Source organism: Lissotriton helveticus, chromosome 2_1, assembly GCF_964261635.1.
Source record: "Lissotriton helveticus chromosome 2_1, aLisHel1.1, whole genome shotgun sequence".
Classification (NCBI taxonomy): Eukaryota; Metazoa; Chordata; class Amphibia; order Caudata; family Salamandridae; genus Lissotriton; species Lissotriton helveticus.
This window is the reverse complement of record NC_136059.1, coordinates 225268638-225295791: the sequence shown is the minus strand read 5'-3', so window position 1 is coordinate 225295791 and position 27154 is coordinate 225268638. Positions and strand designations below refer to the sequence as shown.

At 47.7% G+C, this 27154-nt stretch overlaps 1 protein-coding gene across 2 annotated transcripts in view; it reads right to left on the bottom strand.

The window, feature by feature from the left end:
- PIK3C3 (phosphatidylinositol 3-kinase catalytic subunit type 3) overlaps positions 1–27154 on the bottom strand; it is an 875540-nt gene that overhangs the window by 593097 nt on the left and 255289 nt on the right. The window lies entirely within an intron of this gene.

Sequence of the window (27154 nt, the reverse complement as noted above, 5' to 3'; positions counted from 1 at the left end):
AAGCACATCTGGCCCCAAACCAACCTAAACATCAATGCATCCTGACCAAAACCAACACCCTAAGCACAGCCCAAGCCCCCACTCTAAGTAAATCCAGTATTTGTAAAGCACAAACAATTGCCCGAGGGCGTCAAGGCACTGGGGGCTGTCGGGAAGATTAAGCGAGCTATTGCCCAGAGCTACATGGTGCTGAGCTGACCTGCCGTCGGTGTCTGGGATCAAACCATGAGCCCCCGTGCTCCGGAGTCAGACGTCCTGGCCGCTGCACCACACCTCTTCCACACCTCAGTATCACCACCAACCACCACCCTATCACTAATCTAAACTTCACAACCACCCTAACCATTAACACCACTATCACCCAACCAGCACCACACTACCCTATCACCATCCGCCTACCCCTAACACCACCACCTTAACCACAACCCTACCACCACCCTAACTAACCCATCCCCCAACCCTACCACCACCATACCACTAACACCCCCATCCTACCACCACCCTAACCACAACCACCATATCCTAACCAAACCCTACACTACCTACCATCACCCTAATTACCAGCACCCAACTACCTATCCCACTCTCATCCGATCACTACCACCACCCTTGCTACCATCATCCTAAGCAGCCTACCACCACAACCCTACGATCCTCTTAACTACCACCAGTCTAAGCAGTATACCACCCTATCATGACCACCCTAACCACCACGATTCCAGCCTAGTCACCACCTCCATTCCACCATCACCACCACCTTACCACAACTACCTCTATTACCAGCTCACCCAAACCACCAGCACCACCACCCTACCCACCGCCACCCAACCCTAACCACCACACCCTAACTGCCACCACCACCCGAACAACCGCCCTAACACCACCAAAACCACCATTCTAACCACCACCACCCCCTACTCAGCCTATCACCACCATAGCGCCTGACATCGCCATCGCCGTCCCAGAGGGCTACAAGATCATCCGGAGGGACCGCACCGCCAACCAGACGGGAGGAGGCATCGCCATCATCCACAGGGACACCATCCGCATCACGACCAACACCAACGACACCCTAACCACCGCCGAACACCTGCACTTCCAGGTCCACACCGACCCGAAGACCACCCTCAGAGGCACCCTGATCTACCGACCCCCGGGACCACGCACACGATTCAGCGAGGACATCGCCGACTTCATCAGCCCGCATGCCCTCCCCTCCGCCGACTACATCCTCCTGGGGGACCTCAACTTCCACCTGGAGAGCAACAGCGACCGCAACACCAGCACCCTGCTCGACAACCTCGCCAACCTCGGACTCAAACAGCTGGTGTCTACCCCCACCCACCTCGCCGGACACACACTCGACGCCGTCTTCTCATCCAGCAAAGACATTGCCTTCAGCCACGCAACAGGACTCCACTGGACGGACCACAGCTGTGTCCACTTCACCTTCAAAAGAACGACGATCCACCACCACCAGCAACAGGTTGCCCGAAGAAGCTGGAACAAGATCACAGCCGACCAGCTCACCGCCTCCCTGAGCCAGCACCATCCTGCCGGCTCAGCGAACCCCAGCCAGGCCGCCGACAACTTCACGAAGTGGATCAGCAACTGAGCGGACGAACTCGCCCCGCTGAGGACCCCGCCCAGCAGACCCGGCAGCAGAAAAACCCCATGGTTCACCGACGCACACAAGAGCTCCAAGAAGAACTGCCGAGCCCTCGAGAAAGCCTGGAGAAGGGAACCAACAATGGACAACATGACCACCCTCAAGCTCGCCACCCGAAAACACCACCAACTGATCCGCGCCACCAAGAAAACTGCATTCAAGGACCGACTGGACAACAACGCACACAACTGCAAAGAACTCTTCAACATCGTGAAAGAGCTCTCCAACCCCAACGCCGGAAAAAACGACATCACCCCATCGCAAGACCTCTGCAACTCCCTCGCCTCCTACTTCCACAACAAGATCGCGGACATACACAACAGCTTCAGCATCCAACCGACGCACGCCACAACCGCAGTAACGCCACCCACCACCACCCTCCGCGCCTGGACTCCGATCAGCACCGAAGACACCGTCCGCACAATGAACTCCGTCCACTCCGGATCTCCGACCGACCCCTGCCCTCACCACGTCTTCAACAAGGCCGACGTTGTCATCGCACCCCACCTGCGGGACATCATCAACACCTCCTTCGACACCGCCACCTTCCCTGAGAGCTGGAAGCACGCCGAACTCAGCGCTCTACTCAAGAAACCTACAGCGGACCCCACCGAACTCAAGAATTACCGTCCCATCTCGCTCCTCCCGTTCCCGGCCAAAGTCATCGAAAAGACCGTTAACAAACAGCTGGCCGCCTTCCTCGAGAGGAATGGATCCCTCGACCCCTCACAGTCTGGCTTCCGAGCCAACCACAGCACCGAGACCGCCCTCATCGCTGCCACCGATGACATCCGAACCCTGATGGACAACGGAGAAACAGCGGCCCTCATCCTCCTGGACCTCTCCGCGGCATTCGACACTGTCTGCCACCGCACCCTAGTGCAGCGCCTTGGCAATATCGGAATCCAGGAGAAGGCACTGGATTGGATCACCTCCTTCCTCGACGGAAGAACACAGAGAGTCCGCCTACCACCGTACAAGTCAGAGGCCACCGAAGTCATTTGCGGCGTCCCTCAAGGATCCTCGTTGAGTCCCACCCTCTTCAACGTCTACATGAGCCCCCTCGCGGCCATCGCACGCCAACACAACCTCAACATAATCTCCTACGCCGACGACACCCAACTGATCCTCTCCCTGACCAACGACCACGCCGCCGCCAGAGCCAACCTGCACGAAGGGATGAGAGATGTAGCCGAGTGGATGACGACCAGCCGCCTGAAACTGAACTCAGACAAGACGGAGGTCCTCATCCTGGGCTCCTCACCCGCCGCCTGGGACGACTCCTGGTGGCCGCCCGCCCTGGGCACCGCACCCAAACCGACGGACCACGCACGCAACCTGGGCTTCATCCTGGACTCCTCCCGCTCCATGACCAGACAAGTCAACGCCGTCTCCTCGTCATGCTTCAACATCCTGCGCATGCTACGGAAGATCTTCTGGTGGATCCCCACCGAGACCAGGAAGACTATCACCCAGGCCCTCGTCACCAGCCGACTGGACTACGGCAACGCCCTCTACGCCGGAACCACCGCCAAGCTCCAGAAGAGACTCCAGCGGATCCAGAACGCCTCAGCCAGACTCATCCTCGACATCCCACGTAACAGCCACATCTCCGGACACCTGAGAGACCTGCACTGGCTCCCCGTCAACAAAAGAATCACCTTCCGCCTCCTTACCCACGCACACAAAGCCCTACACGACCAAGGCCCGAGCTACCTCAACAACCGGATCAACTTCTACGCTCCCAAGCGCCACCTCAGATCAACCAGCCACGCCCTCGCCGCCGTCCCCCGCATCCGAAGAGCGACAACAGGAGGAAGGTCCTTCTCCTACCTGGCCGCCAAGACCTGGAACTCCCTCCCGACCGACCTGCGCCTGACCCAAGACCACCTCTCCTTCAGGAAGAAGCTCAAGACCTGGCTGTTCGAGCAGTAACGGCACCCCCCCCCCCTCCTAGCGCCTTGAGACCCTACGGGTGAGTAGTGCGCTCTATAAATGTCCTGATTGATTGATTGATAACCAAAACCTCAACCTAATCATCACCACCCTATTCTAACCACCACCACCATCCCAACCATCACCCTAACCACCACCACCTTCACCACCCTCACCCTACCACCACTACCCTACTATCACCCCACCCTACTCTAACCATAATCCCCACTGAAACCACCACTACCGTAACCACCAACCTAACCACAGACACCCTAACCTTCACCACCAGAACTACCACCGACCTTTACTACAACCACCCTAACCACAACCCTAAATCACCACCACCACACTAACCGCCAGTCTAACCACCAATGCTCCCACCCTATAATAACCACCACTTTATCCACAACCACCAGCACCCTAACCACCACCCTCACAATCTCCCTATCACGACCTTAACCATGACTACTCTAACCACTAGAATACTACAACCCTACTCTAACCACCACAACCACCCTAACCAACGTCACCATCACCATACTACCAACTCCCTAACCACCATCAGTACCCTCACCACCACCTCACACATCATTGCCTTTCTAACTACAGCCCTAACCCCACTACCCTACCACAGCCCTCACCACCACCATCCTACCATCAGTCTTACCACTACCACCATAGCCACGATCACCCACACCACCAACCTAAACTCCCTATCCTAACCACCACCACCCTTAAAATAAACATGACTTTCAACTCCAATATAAGCTCTTGATTTTCTAACAATCATTTTCAATTCATTATTTGTTTGTTGTTTTCATGGAAACTTGTGGCCTACATTTGTGATTGTTTACTCAAGTGTACCTTATTCTTGTCTGAAACTATGCAGCTAGGTATCCAGTAAAGCGAAGTCATTATGAAGATTACAAAACATTTACATGGTGTCTATAGCTATCTATCAACCTGTCTGCCATTTCTATAGAAATCAATATATTGACAAGGAACTCTGTGAACCATAGAGGGAGTGCACATTGGGCAGATTCATATTTGTATAAAATTCATATATGAATGCCGTGTACATTTTAATCGCTCTGAAGGGGAAATAAGAAAATGTAGTCTTTATAGCATTACTTGGCTAAGGTTCTCTACAAATACAGTCAAACCGGCTTTGAAGATTGTTTCTGAGGCTTTTTCTTCGTCTTTTTGTGTCTGTCTCTCCCATGGAGCATGGCTGCATTACTTGTGTCTTTTCACTGCTTAATTTTCATACACACATTTTTATCTTTTTGGTTAGGCACTCCATGAGAGTACATGTGTTCTTCAGCTGTCTTCCTCGTGTACTTCCCTTCCCCCTCTATTGAGCTCCGTGTTGCTTTTGCCCAAGTGCATCTTCCTCACATCCCTCTGTGTTGTGTTTGCCCTTGAGTGCTTCTCCCCCGCATTTCTTTCTGACCCATGTGCCTGTCCCCGTTCCACGTTGTGCCCTTTCTCGCTCTTGTGCTTGTGTTCCCCTGCACCACACATTGATCTCTCTCATACGTATTGTGTACTTCTCCCGCTGACCTCCGCGATCCCCCCCACCTTCGTCCTCATTGTTACTTTAACCCCTGCTCTCCTGTCGCTTCCCTCTACACACTTTTATAAAAACAATACTTTATCGCTGCCTTTTCTTGCGTTTATTTACCAATCTTACTTGTTTCAGTAAACAAAACAAAAAACACACTGGTAAGGATTCCTCTTTGACTTTAATTTTGTCTCGGAACCCTTAATGGTTTCCAGTTTATCCGAAAACACCGATGGAAATTTTGCACAGACTTCTACTTGGTCTCTCCAACTATGGAGAATTGATCTTTGCTGTCAGGCCTCAAAACCATTTTGAACAGACCTTGGTGAAAAACACCCCAAGATGCACAGTCCTTTGACCGCCACGTATATTTTACCAAAAATCCTAAAAATCAAAACTTTGCCCAAAAATCCTGAAAGAACGATACATCTCCCTTTCTAAGATATAGGTGCACAATCAGAACGTTCAAAAATTCTCCATGGCCAAAGCTCATCGAATATCTCTTGTATGACCATAGTTATTCTTGCTCCTGAATTCACTAACAGTTTTACTGATTTGTCACCTATCTGGATTTCCGCATATGGGTCCACACAGGTATAAGTATCTCATGTTCCCATTACGTCTTCACTAACACTAAAACCATATCCTGGAGATCATTCTTCCTGTAGTTTGTCTTAGTGGCCATCATTACCTTCTTCCCCAAGATTTGCTACCACACTGTTACCCTTACCTGTCTGTGTAATCTGACTTTGACATACTTTGGCGCAATGACCCATCCTATTGCAATTTCTGCAAATTAAATTTTTTGTCAGTCATTGTTTCCCACTTCTGAAATGTGATACATTTCCGTACTTAAAACCCATATTTTTTTTCTCAAAGAAATTATTTTCTGGTTTTGTAACATCTTTGGAATAAACAGCAGAAAGGGATTTCCCTCTCTGCTGAATAACATTTACAACTTCCGTTATTTTTTCTTCCAGCTCTTTCAGAGAGATATGTGAAGTTTCTATACTTTTACTTATAAGCAACGTTTCGACTAGAGTTGGATTAGCTAAAGACAATAGTTTTTGCTGTATTGCTTTGTTTGTACAGTGGAATATAAATTAATCATGAACCAACTGGTCCGTACAATGAGCAACATTATGATCTATCACTAGACTCCTGAGTGCGGACACAAACATATACACATTTTCCCCAAACTGTTGTTTACTCATATGAAATTTGTGGCGCAAAACCACTTTGCTAGGTTGGACATCTAAACGTAGTTCTAGCTTCTTTACAGTCTATAAATTCATCCATCTGCTCTTCATCCGCTCCCGCCACTTTAGGTAAATGTTTAAAAATGGCACGCCCTACAAATCCTAAAGAATGTAACAGTAAAAAAAAATGCCCACTCTAGGCGAAATCCCGAGGTTCATATTGACCACAAATAGATTTCAAAAGCACTGAACCTGTTCCACCAACCACACCACTGGGGAGTTCCCAGATTATTCTAAAATGGTGGCAGTGGATTCAATGATTGCATAATAAAAATCAGACCTAGATACGTAAATACCAAAAGTGTGCTTATTACAGTATTTTGAATGAGGATTTATTTGGAGCAGCATCACTGAGCAATCAGGAGTTGATACGCCATACAATAGTGTGCACATCACTGAACAATCAAGAGATAACACGCCATACAATAGTGTGCGTATCACTGTAAAGTTGACACAAATAATAGTTGTGTGAGCATCACAGTAATTTTGATGAGTGGATGGAACAGAGCACGTAATGGAGCACCACTGAAAAATCAGGAGTTCACATGCCATACAACAGTGTACGTATTAAAGTAAATGTGATTGACATATATATCTGGTAAATACTTGCAAAAACCTGTAGTCGTCTCCTTCAAGAGTTTAATTGATATATATGTATATGTATTACTCCTACTGTGCGTCACTGCTCACACCGTATCCAGATGGTGTTTAATTTGCACAAAGTCACAAAATGTACACTTGCGGATGGCTGTAGGTGATAAAGATGATGGCTGTGATACAGTTCAAAATGTCACTCCATTTAAAAAAAAAAGAAAACAGTTATGGCTGCCAGAGCCCAACTCAAAATGGCAGCCCCAATTACCACCTCAAGCCTGACGCATGAAATTGTCAATGTGTCATTCTATTTAAAAACAAAAAACAGTGTAAGTTTCACCATGTTATGTCTGACAAAGTCCAACTCAAAATGGCAGCACGTAAATTAAGGCCTAAAGCTCCGAATATACAATGGGCGCGAGACCCACACTGAGTATCCCAATATAAAATGGAGCATTGAATAGTGGAAATGTTACCAATTAAACATGGCTGCCCCATTGTGACACAACGTTTCTACTGGTCACACAAGCTTACACTGAAACGCTTATGGTTGCGCTGCTGAAATGCAATGTCAACAGCGTTAAAATGGCAGATGTATAGCGAAGTGATGTAAGAAGCTCTCACTCCTTCTGCACGCCTGCAGTCTTCCCCGTAAGGGCTCCCAACACCAATTATGTGCACACGACACAACAACACATCTGGCTAACACAGTTAGCCCCAAAATTGCTCAAGGGTTGTAAAAATAGTTTAAAACTTTCTGGAATACAGTTGCGGTTTGTGTCTCTTACGTGGGTCCAGTGGCAGTTCCAGCTCATCGCCAACAATGATGTAGTGATCACCCCATAATTAAAGAGCAAGCAACACCGTTTGCAATACGTTTTCATACAGAGCTGCCGCACTAGAAATGTTGAGGAGCCACCAACAGCTATTCCTCCAAATGACTTAGAATACTCATCCGGTATTTTAAATCTTACATTTAGAGATTCTAATACATGCCATCATACTACTACAATGTCCAGTATGTGCCATGAACACTGCACAATCCTTGCTTTATCCAGGGGTATCTCATCCAGCGGGAGAGAGAAGCAGAGGGTTTGTTTTGGGTTTGAGGATACAGGTGCAAAGCCCATTTCTTTGTGTTGCTCCTCTGCCACTCAGGTATGGGCGCCTCAGACTGTATGCTCCCTATTACTCCTCTAATAGATGTTCAGATAGCTCTTTCTGGATTTCAAGCTCCAAAACCACCTTTTTTATTTTAGACTAGCACAAGTTCTTAACACTCTAGAATGCCTATAACGTTATATGAGATATTAATAGAAGTTTCCCTATGTGAAAGAAGGGCCTTACACATGCAGGACATATCCCTTCCTGCACAGTTACCTATTTTTCATTAAGACACTGATGTCAACTTCCTTCCTTTCTCATCTGCTGCCATGGAAGGAGGAAGTCCCTACAAGAAACACTCCTAAATTATGGTTATGCTCCTATGGGGAGCTGCAGGTGGTGTCTAAAGTGCCTGGAGCTGTATCTCATCCGGGAGGACTTTCCAAAGCTGGAAGATGTCAAAGATAGTCTCCCGGAAAATAAGTAGTAGCTGCTCATCTGTGTGAGCTCATAGTTCATCCAAGTAGACAGGTATAGCATGCCCCTGACCTCCAGGTCTTCCAGTAGCTTCCCCAGAAGCTGAAGGCAAAGCACAGCTTGAAAAAAATTGATAGAGCCAGTGTTGGCCATACCCAAGCTTCTTCTACACCATCAAGCGTTACCCCTGGACTGCTGGAAGCAGCTTACAGGAGAACACCGGGGCCTCGCTCAAAACCAGATAGGCCATTTCCTTAGGGAAGAAGGATGCATGTCTGGTTACAGGGTCGAATTTTGTTTAGTTAGCCACATAACTACACCCAGGTAGCAAAGTTCACTTTATCAAGTAACCCACTCCTCTTAGCCCTACTCAGGTCAGGTGAAGAGGGCTTACCACACTTGATTACCCTGCTGCCATACCATTGTGCAGAGCCAAGAAATGACCCTGTCACCATCTTCAGGATGGGAGAAGCTGAGGTAACAAGGAGGATGATCTCGCTAGGCAGATTAGCTACCCACCCTACGTGAAATTTAAAACACATTTTCCAAAGTTATGCTATTTTTAAACATGTTTATCCCTAGAAATATTATAGTTGTAATGTAATTTCTTATAAAAACCTGTTTGCACCAATGACGAGTTTTGAGAGTGAGTTTAGAAGTATATTTACTAATAGATATTAGTTGGTCTCGTGTACAATACAGTAAGCTCACCCCAGCTGATGGGCTCAGCTAAGAATTGTGCTTTGCTGCCACTGCAATCAATGTGCTGGTAGAGCATGCTTTAGTCTACAATATGATTTGTGATTGGTCGTGAATGTTGGCACTCGTATCAGAGCCATTTTCTGGGTCAAGAATGTACATATATAGTGTTACAGAGAGGAGTGGAAGGGACACGAGGAGACAGGAACTGCCTGTCATAAGCCAACAAGGGCCAGTATGATTAATATTTACATCACTCCCAGATGGAGAATGAATCTAGAGAAAGAGCTGGCAAAGACTGATGCAGATTTAACACATAGGACAGAAATATACAACTGTTCCAACTGTCACAAGGGGTAGATCTGATTATTAGAATGGCCAAGAATCACAAGGATGACAAGTCCTCATCTTCATGTGCTTTATTTGGTTTGCCCTATGCCAATGTAATCTTCCCAGGATATCTAGGAGTGGGAAATACCTGTGAATCACCATACATGTATTCAAACTAATTGCAGTACAGGCTTGCCTTGAAGGAGGTAGGCCAGCATACAATGTGCAGATTACAAAACATGTACTTTAAAAAAAGATTGTAGGTGCAGAGATGGTGAATTGGGACCTATGGCAGATATGAAGAAAAGTTAGTCGGGTGAACGAAAGTATACATCATTTTAATTCTCCAACATGAAAAAGGGGGATACGTTTAAAATCAGCAAAATGTTTAATGCAGATTGCAAGACTGGGCAGCCTGTTCAATCTTTTAAATTAGAGGCCCTTTCTCAAATTGTAACGACCCAATGACCTGCCACATATATGAGGGCTACTTACAGAGACATGACTAGATGTAAGAACAGACAAACTAAATATTTAGTTTGGCAGCAAATGGAGAAGCCAATTGCCATTGGGTAGAGGAAGACTCTACTGGAGACCCTATCCAAATCACACTTTTTCTAAAAAGGATTGTGGAAGAGGACAGTCTAAACATCTGCATGCCTTCTACTGTAGCAATAATGCATAAAGAGGTTGTCCCCCCATCCAAAACATCTTATATCGGTTATACACTGCGGCACAAAAAGATTAACCTTCTGAATGCTTCAAATGGAAAGGTGACCTAAATACTACACTAACAGTCTCACAATGGGAATATTGTAGTAGGCAAACCGCGCACATAGCACTACAAAGAAGGCACGGATTGCTGCATTTTAAATATCATCACCATATCTATCATACCCAAAGAGCTTAAATCAAACAGGCTTGCAAGAGGATGTTCTTATAGTGTTCAGTCAAGAGAATGTTGAAAATGATGGGCCCCAGGGTACCCTAAGAACACTGTGGGAGTCACACAGGGTGTTCATGTAAGAACGTTGTATGAGTTGATTCTAAAGTGTACAGTTAAAGAGGAGCTGCCCTGCCAGTTAACTCACCACACAAAGCTTCCTGCAACCTTTGCTGGGCTCTAATTCACTTCATTGGTAGGTGGCGTAACACTGGTGACACGCTCCAACTATCAGGAGACAGGCTCTTGCCAATCAACATTCGATAAAGATTATAATAACCTCAGAACAATTAACAAAACAACGTTTACATCAAAGGAGTATCTTTCTTTCCAGCATTTTGAAAGCATTCCTGATTGAAGTAATTTGTACTGGAATTTGGCAGAATGTTATTGACCCAAGTAGCAAAGATCAGATGTAAAGTTAGTAGTGTGTGCGTAACAAACACACACAAGATCAGTCAATGTAGAATAAATCTGCTGTTTACTCTGTATGCACAGATGTATTACTCTGATGTTGCACATGAAGGTGTGACGAGATGAACAAGTCGTTTACCTTCGATAACTGTGAATCTAGTAGAGACTCTATCTAGTTGCAGATTCCTTACCTTAGAATGTTCTCCAAAAGTAGGACTGGATCCAGAGATATTCGACCAGTCCCTCTTGTCGCCGGTAGGTGGTATTGATCTGCTCTGCCCCGGCAGTGTGATCCGCTCTGGTTGCGACATGGGTAGTGTCTATATAGGAACCACCCCTGCTCTCTGACATCAGTTACTTTTTGTGATATTTCTGAGTCAGAAGCACAGAGCCATGACAGAATGCTAATGTACCTGTGTGCAGACACTAAGCACCTACAGAAATACATTCACTGAAGCTGGGAGGATGGGAAGGTTGGTAAGGAATCTGTGGCTAGAAAGAGCTTCTACACAATAAGGCGTTACTGAAGGGAAATACCTTGTTCACCTGATCGAGACTTCTAGCCACAGATTCCTTTTCCAAGCAATACCTTCCCGGAGGTGGGTCTGTGCCCAAATACAGACCAGAAAATCCTGGAGGACTGAACGGGCAAAATGCCAATCGCAACGGGCTTGACTTTCCAGGCAATAGTGCTTGGTAAATGCGTACAAACATGCCCATGTCACAGTCCAACAGATGTCGATGACAGGGACTCCACGAGCTGATGTAGTGGTCACAGACTTAGCTTGGATGGAATGAGCCTGCAAGCCAGTAGGGTGTTTCTTTTTGGCCAGAGGCTAGCAGCATCAGCCAGTTTCTCGGACGAGTTATCTTTGAGGTCTTCCAGGGGGGTTGGAGTAGTCATAAGGATCGTCCCAATCGTACTACCTACCGATCATATAGAAAAATGGAGGCCATAGCTCCAACTTGGAAGGTTGAGTTTTGGCCATTGCTTGAGCCAATGTTGGGTGATGCCGTTCCAGTTCTGTATTGCAGTCGGGTATAACGATGGCGTCAAGAACGACGTCACTGGAACAGGCTTCAGGAAAGGTTAAGGTCTCGTAACAGGATATGGTTCCAAAGCACTGAGGACTGGCGCCGTGGGCGTACCTACCAGCGGGTAGTGCATCTGCTGAACCGATGGAGGTCTGAAAGCAGTCCAGAAAGGTCAGCTTGCCCAAATATGAAGTGCATGGCTTTATAAAAATGTTTTATTGGTTGGGCAGGGGGGAGTCACTCTGAGAAATTCTGAGAGGAGTGGAGAGGACCCAGATTCAGGCTGCGTGCCTGAAACCTGGGAGCGGGGCCTAGAATGGTGGCGCTAGACCCATACCCCAACCGAAGACTTGTATCAGCAGAGTGAAGTCCAAGAGCACTTTGGCTTCTAAGATTTTTTGTGGGACTTACCAGATGATCACTTTGAGTGTGATAACTGGTGCTGTGAATGGGCTGGGGACCTTCTATGCAACCGAGACCTGAAGGGTCACACCGTCAACTGGCGCCCGGCGAACAGGAGCTTCAGGGAATGCGCCTGACAAGCCTTTAAATTCATGGCGTGGAAGTCGGACAGGCCTTGGAGTTTTGGCCTGGCTGCAGGCACCTGAGGCAAACCAAGTTGGGGTCTGTCATAGACTTAGAAGAACCACAGGGCTTTAACCCACAGGCTTTTTAGAGAACATTCATATGCTTAATGGGAGAAAAAAGGGTAGACAAAACGTCCCACAAATTGTCCAAGAAATGGACTGAGGTAGCATTCTCCAGATCTGCAATGATGATACGGAAAGAAAATAACTGATGTCAGTGCACCGGCTGTGCCTAAAAAGCACCATGCACTTCACATCCGATGCAGATGGGTGACAACACCTACTGACATTCAGAGATACTGCTCGAAAATTTCCAGATATAGTCTGATGGCTGGGGAATATTCTAAGGTCAGGAATCTGCAGTCAGAAGTCTCTATCGGATAGAGTGACGTTACGTGGTAACTATTTTAGATCGGGACCTTGCACTTCAAGTCATGCACAGAAGAGTCCTGATGCCGATCCTCCACAGGTAAGAACCTAAGCTATTATTGAGAATGCTCAAAATATAACTAATGCGGGGCAGCAGAATCTGGTAACTGCAACAAGTCGAGTTCTTTTAGAATAACATTTGCATTAAAAAAATCAGAGAAGAAAGAAAATAAAACACACTCACAACTCGTACAGAGCTTTATGAGGTCTGGACAACAATTTCCTACATGCGGTTTCATTCTTGCACTAATCTCCGACGACACATGATTTTCCCCAGCAACATTTATCTTCAAATTAACCCATATCACTATGGTAGCAGCAAGTAGGTCTCAGCCACCTGCATTTCTTTCAGAAAGATTAGACTCAATATTACCCTGGAAACAATGGAAAAAAGTATTTGATTCTGATCATTCTTTCCTTGCCGGGGAAAAGTTCTTCTCAGCATGGAACCAAGCAGACCTCCAAAACAACTTACATGCTGAGAGAAGGAATATATATGACAGCTTACGATAACTACCTATAGTGATGCCGATGGTAAACCTAGAAATGTTTTTGCAATGTCATTATTGATGCTTGAGAAGGACTTTGGCACACGATTCAATGTGGTTCTGGAACGTCACAAATTCTTGGCACGAATCCAAGGCAAAACTGAAAATGTGCGGAGCTATTTAGTCTATTTGAGAACTTTAGCACATTCACGTCACTTTGGAGACCTCACTGATTTACTTAGAAGGGATCAGCTGGTTAGGTGAATTATTGACAAAGAATCCTGATCTGAAAGAGCCTGAGGTAATTGTGGAGAGAATGGCGAATACTACTAACGGGGTGCGTGAAATAAAAGATTTTGGAGGAGAATGTGATTGTGGTGTTGAATGTAAACGGGGAGACCACAAAAGTTAATTGTAACTATGAATGTTTTCTGCAGGTGGATCACGAAGACAGAAATCCCAAAACTGTAAGATAATGATGAGATCAACATTTAAAGTGATATAGGTGTGCCACAAGTTTGATTCAATTCAGAGTATTGTAAAGGCCCCCATACCTTCCAACAAGGATTTTGTCACGTCATTCTTGATACTGATAGAATTTTATGTGAAATTCATTGCTAATTTTGCGAATGTGGTACACCGTCTAAGTTTATTGATTACAAAAGTTACCTGTTGCTGACACTTGTGATTGAGGCTTTCGTCCTACCGCACAAGTTACTACTTGTGTAACTATATATCTGTAAGAGACATTAGTTAGTATTAGATTCCTTACCTTAGAATATCCCCAGGCGTCAGACTGGATCCGGAAATTTTTGCGTAGCAGTACCCTTGCGCTTCGGTAGGCGTCGTCTGCGGCTCCGCGTCCGTCGTCGGCGTCGTGGGCGCCGTGATGACGTCGTCGGAGTACTTAGACGCCGCCTCCGCGTGCTGACGTCAGTTCTTAGACACAGCTTTTCCGCGCCAGAAACGCAGAGCCATGTTAAAAACCAACACTGGTGCCATTGAAACTAGGGCCCTGAAAGGGGGTAACCCTAACCCTAGATATCGGTTCGCAGAACGGGGAGGATGGGTGGGTCGGTAAGGAATCTAATACTAACTAATGTCTCTTACAGATATATCGTTACACAAGTAGTAACTTGTGCATCTGAAAGAGACATGTTAGTATTAGATTCCTTACCTTAGAATAGATACCCCAGCAATACCAACCCCGGTGGTGGGTCTGCGAACCAATAATCACACCAGAAAGTCCTGGAGGACAGAACGGCCAAAGAAGCCATCCCTCCGGACTTGGCTGTCCAGGCAGTAGTGTCTTGCAAACGTGTGCAGCGATGCCCACGTAGCTGCCTGACGGATGTCTTGTAAGGGCACTCCCCGGCCCAGGGCAGTTGTAGTCGCCGTGGCTCGGGTAGAGTGGGCCCGCAATCCAACAGGGGGCTCCTTTTTAGCCAAGGAGTAGCATGCCTGGATACACAAGATGATCCACCGGGAGATGGTCCTCTTGTGCACCGCTTTCCCCTTCTTAGCGCCCACGTAACCAACAAAAAGTTGGTCATCCACCCGGAACTGGCGTGTGCGATCCAAGTAAAATGAGAGCGCACGTTTTGGGTCCAGACGGTGGAGCCGCTCTTCCTCTTTAGAGGGATGCGGTGGCGGGAAGAAGGTTGGCAAGGTGATAGACTGCCCGATGTGAAAGGCCGTGACAACCTTGGGCAGGAAGGATGGCTTAGTACGCAACACCACTTTGCCCGGATGGACAGAAAGGAAAGGTGGAGCACAAGAAAGGGCCTTGAGCTCACTCACTCTCCTGGCAGAGGTGATGGCAACCAGGAAAGCAGTCTTCAGAGTAAGAAGGCGGAGAGGACAGTTGTGAAGTGGCTCAAAGGGAGCGCACATCAGAAACGTAAGAACCAGGTTCAAGTCCCACTGAGGCATCACAAACGGAACAGGAGGGAATGTGTGTGTGATGCCCTTTAGAAATCTATTTACAATAGGGGACTTGAACAAAGAAGGTTGATCAGGCAGCCTTAGAAAGGCTGAAAGGGCAGAAAAGTAGCCCTTGATAGTGCCCAGAGCAGAGCCCTGCTGGGCAAGAGAAAGAAGGAAGAGAAGAACCTCAGAAAGAGGGGCAGCAAGAGGATCCACAGCCTTTGCTGTACACCATGCCACAAATCTGTTCCACCTGCAGGCGTATACCGACTTTGTGGAGGGACGCCTGGCTGCCAGAATGACGTTACAGACTTCAGGAGGCAAGTCAAATGGCCTCAACTGTCGCCGCTCAATCTCCAAGCATGGAGGTGGAGACAGGTTCGGGTGGAGGACCGTCCCCTGCTGCTGCGACAGAAGGTCCTCCTGAAGAGGCAGACGAACCGGGGGATCGACTGACATACTGAGTAGCTCTGGATACCAGTACCTTCGAGCCCAGTCCGGAGCCACAAGGATGACTTGGGCCTGGTCGCGCTTGATCTTCTTCAGCACTCTGGGCAGAAGTGGTATAGGCGGAAAGGCGTTCAGTAGACCGCAGCTCCACTCGCGACGAAAAGCGTCTCCGAGCGAGTGCCGCCTTGGAAATTCCAACGCGCAGAACTGATGACATTGCGCGTTCTCTTCGGTGGCGAATAGATCTAACCAAGGCTCTCCCTATTGCTGAAAGAGGCCTTGCGCCACGTCTGAGTTTAGACGCCATTCGTGATCCATCATGCACCGACGGCTGAGCTCGTCCGCCCTGGCGTTCAGAGAACCTGCCAGGTGTTGAGCCACCAGGGTCACGCCCTGGTGTCCCAGCCATTGCCAGAGGCGCAGAGCCTCCTGGCAAAGGGTCCACGACCCCACCCCGCCCTGTTTGTTGCAGTACCACATGGCGGTGGTGTTGTCCGTGAACACCTGCACTACACTCCCCCGGACAGAGGGGAGGAATGCTTTCAGTGCTAGACGAATCACCCGTAACTCCAACAGGTTGATGTGGAGCCGGGCCTCCGCCGGAGACCAGAGGCCTCTGATCTCCGCCTCTCCCATGTGGCCTCCCCAGCCACGGAGGGACGCATTCGTCACAACTACGTGCTCCGGTTAGGGAAGGGAGAGGGATCTGCCGCTGACCCAATCACGGTCCGTGAGCCACCACTGCAGCTGTCTCGCAGTGCCCTCCGAGATCAGGACGTGGTTGCCCTGATGCTGGGCCCACTGAAACTTCAGGTCCCACTGCAGAGCCCGCATCCGCCACCTGGCGTGATGCACCAGCAGGATGCAGGAGGCCATCAGCCCCAGAAGCCGCAGCGTCAACCTGACCGAGACCCGGGATAACGGCTGAAAGATGGGAATCAGAGCCTGAATATCCCGGACCCGCTGTTCGGGTGGATAAACCCGAAACCGCGCCGAGTCGAGAACCGCTCCGATGAAAAGGAGCTTCTGAGAGGGGCACAGGTGTGACTTCGGCACATTGATGGAGAACCCCAGCCGGTGCAGGAGATCTGCCGTAGTCTGGAGGTGGCTGACGACTGTCTGGGGCGAGCCCGCCTTCAACAACCAGTCGTCGAGGTAGGGGAAGACTGAAACCCCTAACCTGCGCAGATGAGCTGCGACCACCGCCATCACCTTTGTGAACACCCGTGGGGCGCTGGTAAGGCCGAAGGGGAGCACGGTATACTGAAAGTGCTCGTGGCCAACCGTGAACCGCAGGTAGCGCCGGTGGGCCGGCAGGACGGGGATGTGGAAATAAGCGCCCTGCAAGTCCAACACTACCATCCAGTCTCCTGGGTCCAGGGCAGCTAGGACCTGAGCCAGTGTCAGCATCTTGAACTTCTCCTTCCGGAGGAAGCCGTTGACGTTCCTTAGGTCCAAGATAGGGCGTAGGCCCCCTTTGCCCTTCTTGGGTACCAGAAAGTAGTGGGAGTAGCAACCAAACCCTACTTCTGGCCCAGGAACGCGCTCAATGGCCCCCTTGGCCAAGAGGGCCGTAACTTCCTCCTGCAGAAGTCGCAAATGATCCCCCGATACACGGTGGTTCTGCGGTGGCATGGCTGGAGGAGTCGCCTCGAAGGGGAGGGAGTAGCCCCTTCGGACGATCTGCAGCACCCACCTGTCCGAAGTGACGGTGCGCCAGTGGAGGTGGTGATGGCGAACCCTGCCCCCCACTGGCGTCACATGGGCCTGAAAGCACGGACTAGGAGGGTTTTGAGGCGGATGCTGCGGGGGAAGGTGTGGACTGACCTCGCCGTTGTCCCCGACCGCCGGGACGGCGGTTCCCACGGCCGCCACCGCTTTGGGTATTACCCTGCGGAGCGTGGCTGGCAGCACGTGTGGGTACACCCCTTCCGTGGCCACGAAAGGAATGAAATGCAGCCGATTGCTGGCGCGGGGCCGAGAGGCCCAAGGACTTGGCCGTAGCCCTGGAGTCCTTAATGCGCTCGAGCGCATGGTCTGCCTTGTCGCCAAAGAGGCGACGGCCATCAAACGGCATGTCCATCAAGGCGTTCTGGACATCGGCCGAAAAGTTGGCGGACCTCAACCAGGCGTGACGTCTGACCGCCACCGTCGTTGCCATCGCTCTACCTAGTGAGTCGGTGGTATCCAGCCCACACCGTATAGAATATTTGGCTGCATCCCGGCCCTCCACAAGGGCTTGGCCGAGTTTGGCCTGTACCTCCAACGGACACTCTGGCAGCACTTCCGCAACCCTATCCCACAGAGAGTCGGTGTAGCGGCCCAAGAGTCATGCCGTGTTGGAAGACCGCAGTCCCAGACTAAGGGACGAGAAGATCTTTTTGCCGTACTGCTCGTACCTCTTGGATTCCCTGTCCGGCGGTGCAGACGGGAATGCGGTCTGGGAATTGGAGGCCTGGATGACCAGGCTCTCGGGGGTAGGGTGGGTGGACAGGAAAAATGGGTCGCCCGGTGCTGGGCGGTGGCGTCTGGCCACGTTCCTATCTACGGGCGAACCCGTAGCGGGCTTGGACCAAGTGCCCAGAAGAACGTCGGTCAAGGCCTCATTAAAGGGCAGCAGAGGCTCGGCCGAGCTTGACTGCGGTTTAAGGACCTCAGTGAGGAGATTAGTCCTCACGGCCGCGACGGGGAGCTCAAGGCCCAAGGCCTTGGCAGCCCTCATCAACACCACACTGTAGGTTGCCCCCTCCTCCGAAGCCACGGTAGGAGTGGAGACAAAACCAGTGTCTGGAGAGGTGTCCAGGCCACTTGCCTCCCCAAGGTCTCCTGCCCAGTCCTCATGAGACTGACACTCTCGGGTCAGAGGGTCCTCAGACCCTGTAACGACAGGATAATTTGCCCTATTTTGATTAGTGATGACTATAGTCCACTGCCATCTCAATATGTTGCTATGAATCCTTTATTTCAGCCTATTTGTAGGTTTGCCTATTGGCTTTGGCATGTCATCTCAGTATATTGCTATGAATCCTTTATTTCAGCCTATTTGTAGGTTTGCCTATTGGCTTTGGCATGTCTCTATGTCTATTTTGCCTCTTTTTGGGCCTAAAGTCCTAAACTAGAGAGCAGCCATCTTGTCTTCCTGCCTCAGTTGTCTGAGGCGCTTGCAGGGTAAAGGTGATGTTTAGAGTTAAGTTGTTATTCACTAGTTGGAAAGCCGGTGGAGACTGGTTCTTATCGAGTAAATGTGTTTGTCTCTCGGGGTCTAGACGTAACATGCAGATGGCCACTGCGGTTGCGCGGAGAGCCTTGGAGCTGGCACAGGAATTCGGTGGGAGGTAGTTTCTGTTGGAAATTTCCATGGATAGAGAGCACTCTATATTATCGAAGTGCAGAGAGGCAGAGCTGAGAGATGGTTTTTGGAACTGAAGAGAGCGGTCAGAAGGATTTTGGAACTGGAGAGTGAAGTCAGTTGGTTTTCTGATTAAGAGGTCAGATGGATTTGAGCGGTGAAGCTGTCAGTCAATGAAGAAGCAGTTGCCAGTCAGATGGAAGAGTTGGAGCTGCCAGTTAAAGCTTTTGGAGCAGTTGAACCAGTGGAGTGAAGTTAGAACGTTGGTGATGGTGCAGGAGGAGAGAGTCTTGATTCCACCAGAGAGAGAGGAACAGACAGCAGATGTTGGTCCGTTGGTGGTGATGCCATGGTGATGGAAAAAGTCCTAATTCCACCAGAGAGGGACAGAGAGTTGGACCCTTCCTAATAGGGTGAGGTGTTCTTAAAATGTTTCTACTATATCTGTTCACAATTAATCACTTTTATTTCAGCTCACAATTAATCACTTTTCTTTCAGCTATCTATTTGTATGCCATGATTATTACTTTTCAGTTCATTATATAAATGTATGTGTTGATGATTGAATTCTATCATTGCGCTATATAGAGCATTAGTCATTTAGATCCTTGTCATTGTAATAAAGAGACCCCAGTCAAATTCTGTTTGTTTATTGTCTCTGAGAGAGAGTACAGGGTTCCTTTTTAACCAGATGCTGTGTGGGTAACTGTTGAGACTAGGTACACTACTCAGGATCAGGGATGGTTGCAAGACAGAACATATAATTGGCCCTTAATTTCTGTGAAGGAAGGTCGGGCCCCTTTTTGCTGACAGAGAGATGGGTGATTCCTCTCTGGTGAAGGGAAATCGGCTCCTAAGTAGGAATGCCCAAATTGTTGATAGATTAACCCCACATAGCATAGACAGTCTGGCGACTATAAAGAAGATAATAAGATAAGATAAAGAAGATAATAAGATAAAGAGAAAAGTCTGGCGACTATAAAGAGAAAAGTCTGGCGACTATAAAGAAGATAATAAAATAAGATAAAGAAGATAATAAGATAAAGAGAAAAGTCTGGCGACTATAAAGAAGATGATAAGATAAGATAAGCGATAAAGTGAGGTAACTATAGGATGAGATATGGAATCCATTAGATGTTAGTGGTATCTTTGATTGTACAGGCTTGTAAATAGCTAATAATCACCTTCTCAGGCAAGTCCTCCAAATATCTTGTAAATAGTAACCTGAGAAGAGTGTGTTTGCGTGACGACTGGGTTTAGCCACGGTTGGTGAGCTACCTGTTATAAAAATACGGTCGTTACAGACCCCTCCCAATCCCCTTCATCACCCATCTCCTGAAACTCAGGGTTCTCAACTAATGGGGCCTGCTCATAGAAGTGAAACTCCCCAAACGACGTCTGGAGCGGCGCCCATCGAGGCCGTCCCGACGTCGGAACAGGAATGAAGGGGGCATCGGGGACCTGACGCCGGGGAGGTCGTAAGGTCCACCGGCAACGATCCAGATCCCGATCCCGAAGAAGGTCTAGCGGCGTCCCGCGGCGCCGGGCCCGAAGGCGCTGGCGGCGCCGGGCCAGAAGGCACCGGCGGCGTCAGGATAGCGGGAACCTGCGGCGCCAGGGCCGAAGCACCCGACGGCGTCGGGGCCAAAACCCCCGACCCGCTAGAGGCCCCAGACTGGTCCGCTGGGCCCAAAGGCACCGCAGAGCCCGTCGGAGGAGAGAGTTTCCTCATGGCCATGAGGAAGCGCTCGATCTCCTCCGGCGTCGCGTTGAGCCCAGGGACCGAAGGGTGTAGAGCTGAACGCGGCACCCGCGACTCCGACGGAGCCGCGTGGGCGGTGTCACCCGAACCCCCGGCCGCATCGCGCGAGCGTCGGGGGGAGTCCGAAGAGCGATGACGCCTCTTGGACTTCTTGTGCTTCTTACCTGACGACCACTTCGACCCGGAGGAGTGCAGCCTACTCTCGGAGCTGTGGTGGCTCCGAGCCCGCGACCTGTCCCTCGACCTCCCGTGGGACCGAGACCTCTCGCGGCGCGGGACCGACTGCCGGAGTTCGAGTTGCCTGCGGGACCGCTCCCGCCTGGCTTTCGAAGAGAGGGCCCGGCAGTCGGAGCAGGCCTTGTCGTCGTGATCGACGCCTAGACAAGTTAAACACAGGTGGTGAGGATCCGTGACCGACATCGTGCGGTCTCAATCCTCGCAGTGCTTAAAGCCGGGCATCCCTACGGCACCAATCGGAGTCGAAAGACTTTGAGAAATGATCAAAAAAACAATCAAAAAGTTAGTCAAAAATTGACTAGGGTTACTGCTTTTTCCAGATCTGCGCTTGCTGGCGCGGAAAAAAGAAGAACTGACGTCAGCAAGCGGAGGCGACGTCTAAGTACTCCGACGACGTCATCACGGCGCCCACGACGCCGACAACGGACGCGGAGCCGCAGACGACGCCTACCGACGCGCAAGGGTACTGCTACGCAAAAATTTCCGGATCCAGTCTGACGCCTGGGGATATTCTAAGGTAAGGAATCTAATACTAACGTGTCTCTTTCAGATTTTTGTTTATGGATATGCCACGTCTTATGGCTCTTCTGCAAACCTATATAAATTCATTTTTAATTGTTGATTATAAAGGATGTGAATTTCAAGTGGTCCAATAAGGGCAATGAAGCATCTGAACGTGTTAAAGCAAGAATTAGGAATATGCCTACCCTTGGTAGTTTTGAACACAAAAAACAATATTAACAATAGATGCCAAAAAGGTTTAGGTGTGGTCCATCCACAGTTGGTGGTTGGTGAAGAAAGAGTTGTGGCACATGCTCCATACTCTCTTTGTGAAGCTAAAAAATACTATACAGTGATAGAGGCGCTTTGTCATGTTTTTGTGCAATCCGACATTTTAAAATAATTTTATGAGATCTGCTATTCATCGTACGAACTGATCATCACCCTATCGTTCATATTTTCACGGTAAGGAGAGCAGAAAGTCTTACATCAAGGATAAAAGGGTGTGTCGAGTGAATTTAACTTCCAAGTTGAATATCTTCCAGGTGTCAGCAACATAACATCAGATTGCCTATCATGGATATCCATTGAGAATGGGTGTACAATCCTTGTCCAGTGTGTTCTGCAAAAACGAATGCCTTAAATTAGAAGCAATGAATGGCAGCATGATGAAGTGATACTGTGTTTTAAACTGATACGGAATGTGTGGTCAAAGGGTGGCTGGAGTGCAATGGTCTTTCTGCAGCTCAAATGGGATTCTGAAATGTGCATGAAGAACTAAGTTTGTCTGATGAGAAACATTTGAGAGGTGTTGGATGTGAGTCTCCAGCAAGTTTGAGATCGAAACTGATCAATCTGTTGATAAAAAAGTTGAGTGGGTAGTTAAAGATTGTACTCAGTGTATCAGAAGAGGATCATACATGCCCACATTGTCGCCGGTGGAAGTGCAAAGTGTGTGGGTGAAGGTAGGATTTGACTTAGTAAGTCCATTTGAATTATTACCTGCCAGTGAACTGTATGTGAGATTGTTGGTGCATTACACTTCAGAATGGTGATACCGAAATATTTAGTGACTAAGCGTGGGGTACAACTTCTCTAGAAATGCTAAAATATTTGAGAGGTTTATCTCTGATTCACCAGAGATCTAACCTGTATTCACTGAGGCCGATGGTTTGGCTGAACGCATGAATAGGGTTGGTAAATCTTGCATACAAAAGACATTTGACCAAAGTGATCCTCCTAATAACATACATCATTAAACCTGGTGGGCATTGTATTACTCCAAATGAGGTGACCATGAAATCTCCCTTTCTCTACTCGAGGGAAAGACCTGCCAACACAAAATTGAGTCCAGCCTGGTTGGGTTGCAGAATGCAGATGAAAAGGAGAGTTGAATTTAAAGATAGTGTGGTTTCTCTAAGGAGAGAACTATATCAAAGAACGTACAAACAACAGTATGATGAAAAAATATTGTCAAAGATACTGATTGGAAAGTAAGTAATGTTGCATTGGTAATCAGACAGGATGACAAAAGGTAGGTCCAAATTCATAGGTCCGCACGCTATTTCCAAAGTAAAGAAAAACGTGGTGATCCTGTATATGGAGGATGTATGAATCAAGTCCTAACCTGTAAAATTGAGGATTCCAAGAACCATCACTGAGTTTTCAATTCTATACTACTACCACTTCCATCAGAAGTAATTTTCACCACAGGGAAAAAAGAAGGTCTGTGTAGTGAAAAGATTTTGTTATGAATTGAACAGTTTTTTAGATCTGGATGGTGGACTCCGCTCCTTTCACAGTGTTTTACACACTCCGCACTCTGCGGAGCACACAGAGTTCCTAAAAACTCGTGGAGCAGAGTTTTTTCCCTGCACCGCAATGTTAAGTTGGTGAGCGCAATCGAGGAAAATCCAACTCTAGACCACCTCCCAGTCAGATTTCTCAAAGCGGGCAGTCGGGGATGGTCAAAACCGCTCGCGTTGGGAAACCATCCGCTCGCGTTGTGGAAGCTGCTGCATGAGTAGAAAATCTACTCGAGCGGCAGTAAAAGGCAGCGCTCTCTTGTGCTGCGCATGGTGCCATTCGAGATTTTCCAGTGCGGGACAAACACCTGGCACTAAAAAGCAACACGAACAGCACAACCTGATGCACTCTGCCGCTTGCAGAATTCCACGTAGCGCGGTGGACGCAGAGCTCCACAAACTTCGCCCATGCCTACACTTCTTATGTTAACACACAACTCTTCTGTTTTACTTCATGTATTTTTCTGCTTCAGTTTTTTTGTCTATTCTTTTCTGTAGAAAGGGGATGGTGTTATGGTGTTACAATAATCAAGAGAATGTTTAACGTATGGGTCACCTGGGAAGCCTAAAAACACTGTGGGCATCACAGAATGTTCATGTAAGAATGTTATATGAGTGGATTCTAACGGAGCAAATGAAGAGGAGCTGCCCTGACAGTTGGATGGTGGTATCCAGCTATACAATAAAGTTTCCAGGAACCTTTGCTGGTCTACAATTTCATTAATTGATGCAATGCTTAACAATATGCCATGTGAAAGATGCCTTGGCCCTGAGGCTGATTTTTATACATCTGCAATGGATGTGCCCAAAGGTAAATATGCTCTCATCCCAAATAGTTAAATACTGTCAGATGTGATGGGAGTTTGCCTGGTAACATTGCCACTTCTGACATTACTCCGAAATGCAGTGGAGGTCCCAGTTGGCTTACATATGACTGTGGCCTATGCAAAACTATCAGTGAAAGGAAGAGTTGCAATACAATGTCGGAAAGTTAAAGGATAGAATAAGGATTTAGTTTACAATTATTAATTGTTAGATCTGTATAATACAGCTCTGCCTCTATCATCAGGACGAAAAGACATCTGGGCACCGCATACGATCTTCTTGACAAGTGGAGCTTCCACAACTAACCTAAGATGCATGGACACAAACTAATAATTCTACTCTAAGGTAAGTGTGAAAACATATATGTAAAAATGAAAAAACTTCATATAGCCTGCAAATTGAAATCTAGGATGATTGATGGGAGAAGAGGGAACTCCCATTGAGGTACCTCACAATTGTTAATTTGAAATCACAGTAAACTAATTTGTCACCAACCAGTTTAACCAATGTATCAGACCACCTAATATCATCGTCTCACAAAAAATGAATCCCTATTTAGCTATTTGAGAACGGGGATTCATAATATCAGGCATGACGAGCCACTGCGTGTCAAAGCACAAGTCATACTGTGGCTGCCATATCCGGTCACTATAACTCATGTGGACCATTTATACCTATTCATTTTATTTGATTTGATTTCTGCTCTTCCGATTTGATTTGTTCCTTCTTCTCCCATTTTTGGATATCATACTTACCTTTCCAATATGGCGGCCACAAAAAGATACATTCTTGCCAAATGGTGGTCCGTCGTTCATGTTAATGTACCTTCTATCTTAATATATTTGAATGGAGACGGTCACGGCTCACTTATACATACAGGGTTTTATGGACATAGAAACGGCAGAACGGGTAAGAGCCCTCGTTGAGTTTAACAACAATAGTTATTTATCATGCTAACAATCGTTCATGAAACAGGCCATTACGTAGGCTTGAGTGTGTTGTACATTTGACACATGAACCATATAGTTATTTTTTGATACTTTTGATTAACTTCACAGCACACTTATCAGGGTGGTGCTGTCCCCATCTTTGGTAAATCATAATTGAAGCAGATACAAATTTGAGGGTAAGTGCCTGCTTCTTCTTTTCACTACTCATGTGGTCGTTGCTGTTTAATTTTTATTCCCTGTTATTGAGTATTGGATACATGACGCTTGATATAAAACCTGGTTCCTCCCATAGGATTAGTCCATGGTTAGTTCACTATTGGTACAACCATTACTTTGAGGCTCAAGACAGACGGAACCATATTTACATCTTGCAATCATCAAGCCTGGAGAGACTAGAAGCTTTCCTGGCCATTCTCAGAGAAACGTTGAACTGAGCGTTAGTAAGTCAGAGCATAAGCAATGTGTGTTGGTCTACCAACGTATTGAGGACTTGCAAGCAATTGGTGCTGGAACTGTGGGAGGTGATGCAGCCCCCCCCCCAAGAAACTTTCAACAGTTTAGATAAAGAACTGATAATAAATGAGCCATGAAAATGCTTTTCTTCTGGAAGCATTTGCTGTATTTTTAAAGACAGCCTGACACGTATCTCCTATACCTTTAGTGAGGTGGCGTTACTCGCCAGCACCCCTCCCTACTCTAAAAACTGTTTCAGGACAACTGGCTACTTTTTGTTCTTAAATATAACCCATTTTCCTTTAAGAACAATGGGTTGTGTTTAAACTAAAAAAACTGCTTTATTTAAAAGCAATCACAGAGATGGTGGTCTGCGGATCCAAGAATGCCACTATCCCTGTGGTTGCTGTGATTCCTAATGGGTTGCAAATTGCGACCTACCTCATTAATATTCATCAGGTAGGTCAATTTGTGACCCACTAGGAATCTGTAATTTGAAAGCAGACCTATTGATACAAAGGACTGTTCGCAAACTAGCACTCTGTTCACAATAATACTGGTCGCAAATTGAAACCGTTAATTAGCAAATCTGGCTGAGTGCTTTGGAAATCTGGTGTTAGGAGAGCCACAGCAGTAAACCCGCACGCGCCCAGTACAGCAGGATCTGCTACCGATGACAGGTTTAACTAGCCGTCTGAGTCCGCAAAATCTCTAACATCAGCCAGGATGTCTCCTGAGCTGTAGCATTTGATATTGAGTTATGAATTATTTAGCAAGCTGTGTAGTTCCACAGCTGGGAACAGGCATGGAAGGAGCAAGAGAGCTGTACTGAAAGGCTTGGCTCTTTATTGAGGGTACTGCACATCCACACAAGATCAAAGAAGCAAAACCCAAAGCAGGAAGGGATGGAGAAATCCGTCACTGCAAATTTATTAGGATACCAAGTCAAAGAGAATATCTAGAAAGAAACATTGTGGGGAAGAGATAACTGAAATATTTTAATGTATCTAGAATTCAGATATGGTGTAATGGATAATGGAGTAGGGTTCAATGAAGGCAGTTCTATCCGGCAATAATGAAAATTAAAAGGGGAATCATATGCCTGCTTTTCTTGGACAGACAATGCAGTATTTAAACTCCAAATAAAGCTGCATCCTTACTTTATTTTCTATAGTGGTAAGTTTGACTCAATTAGTGTTAGTAATTGGAGGGGGGGCTCTAGTTGGCAGGTTGTTATCCTGTCCAAGTAGTGACCCTTCTTCCTAGACAGCATAAGGGCGACACACCTCTAAAATAACCCCTGTTCACCCCCTTGGTAGCTTGGCACTAGCAGTCTGGCTTATCTCAGAGGTAGTGGGTGAAGCATTTG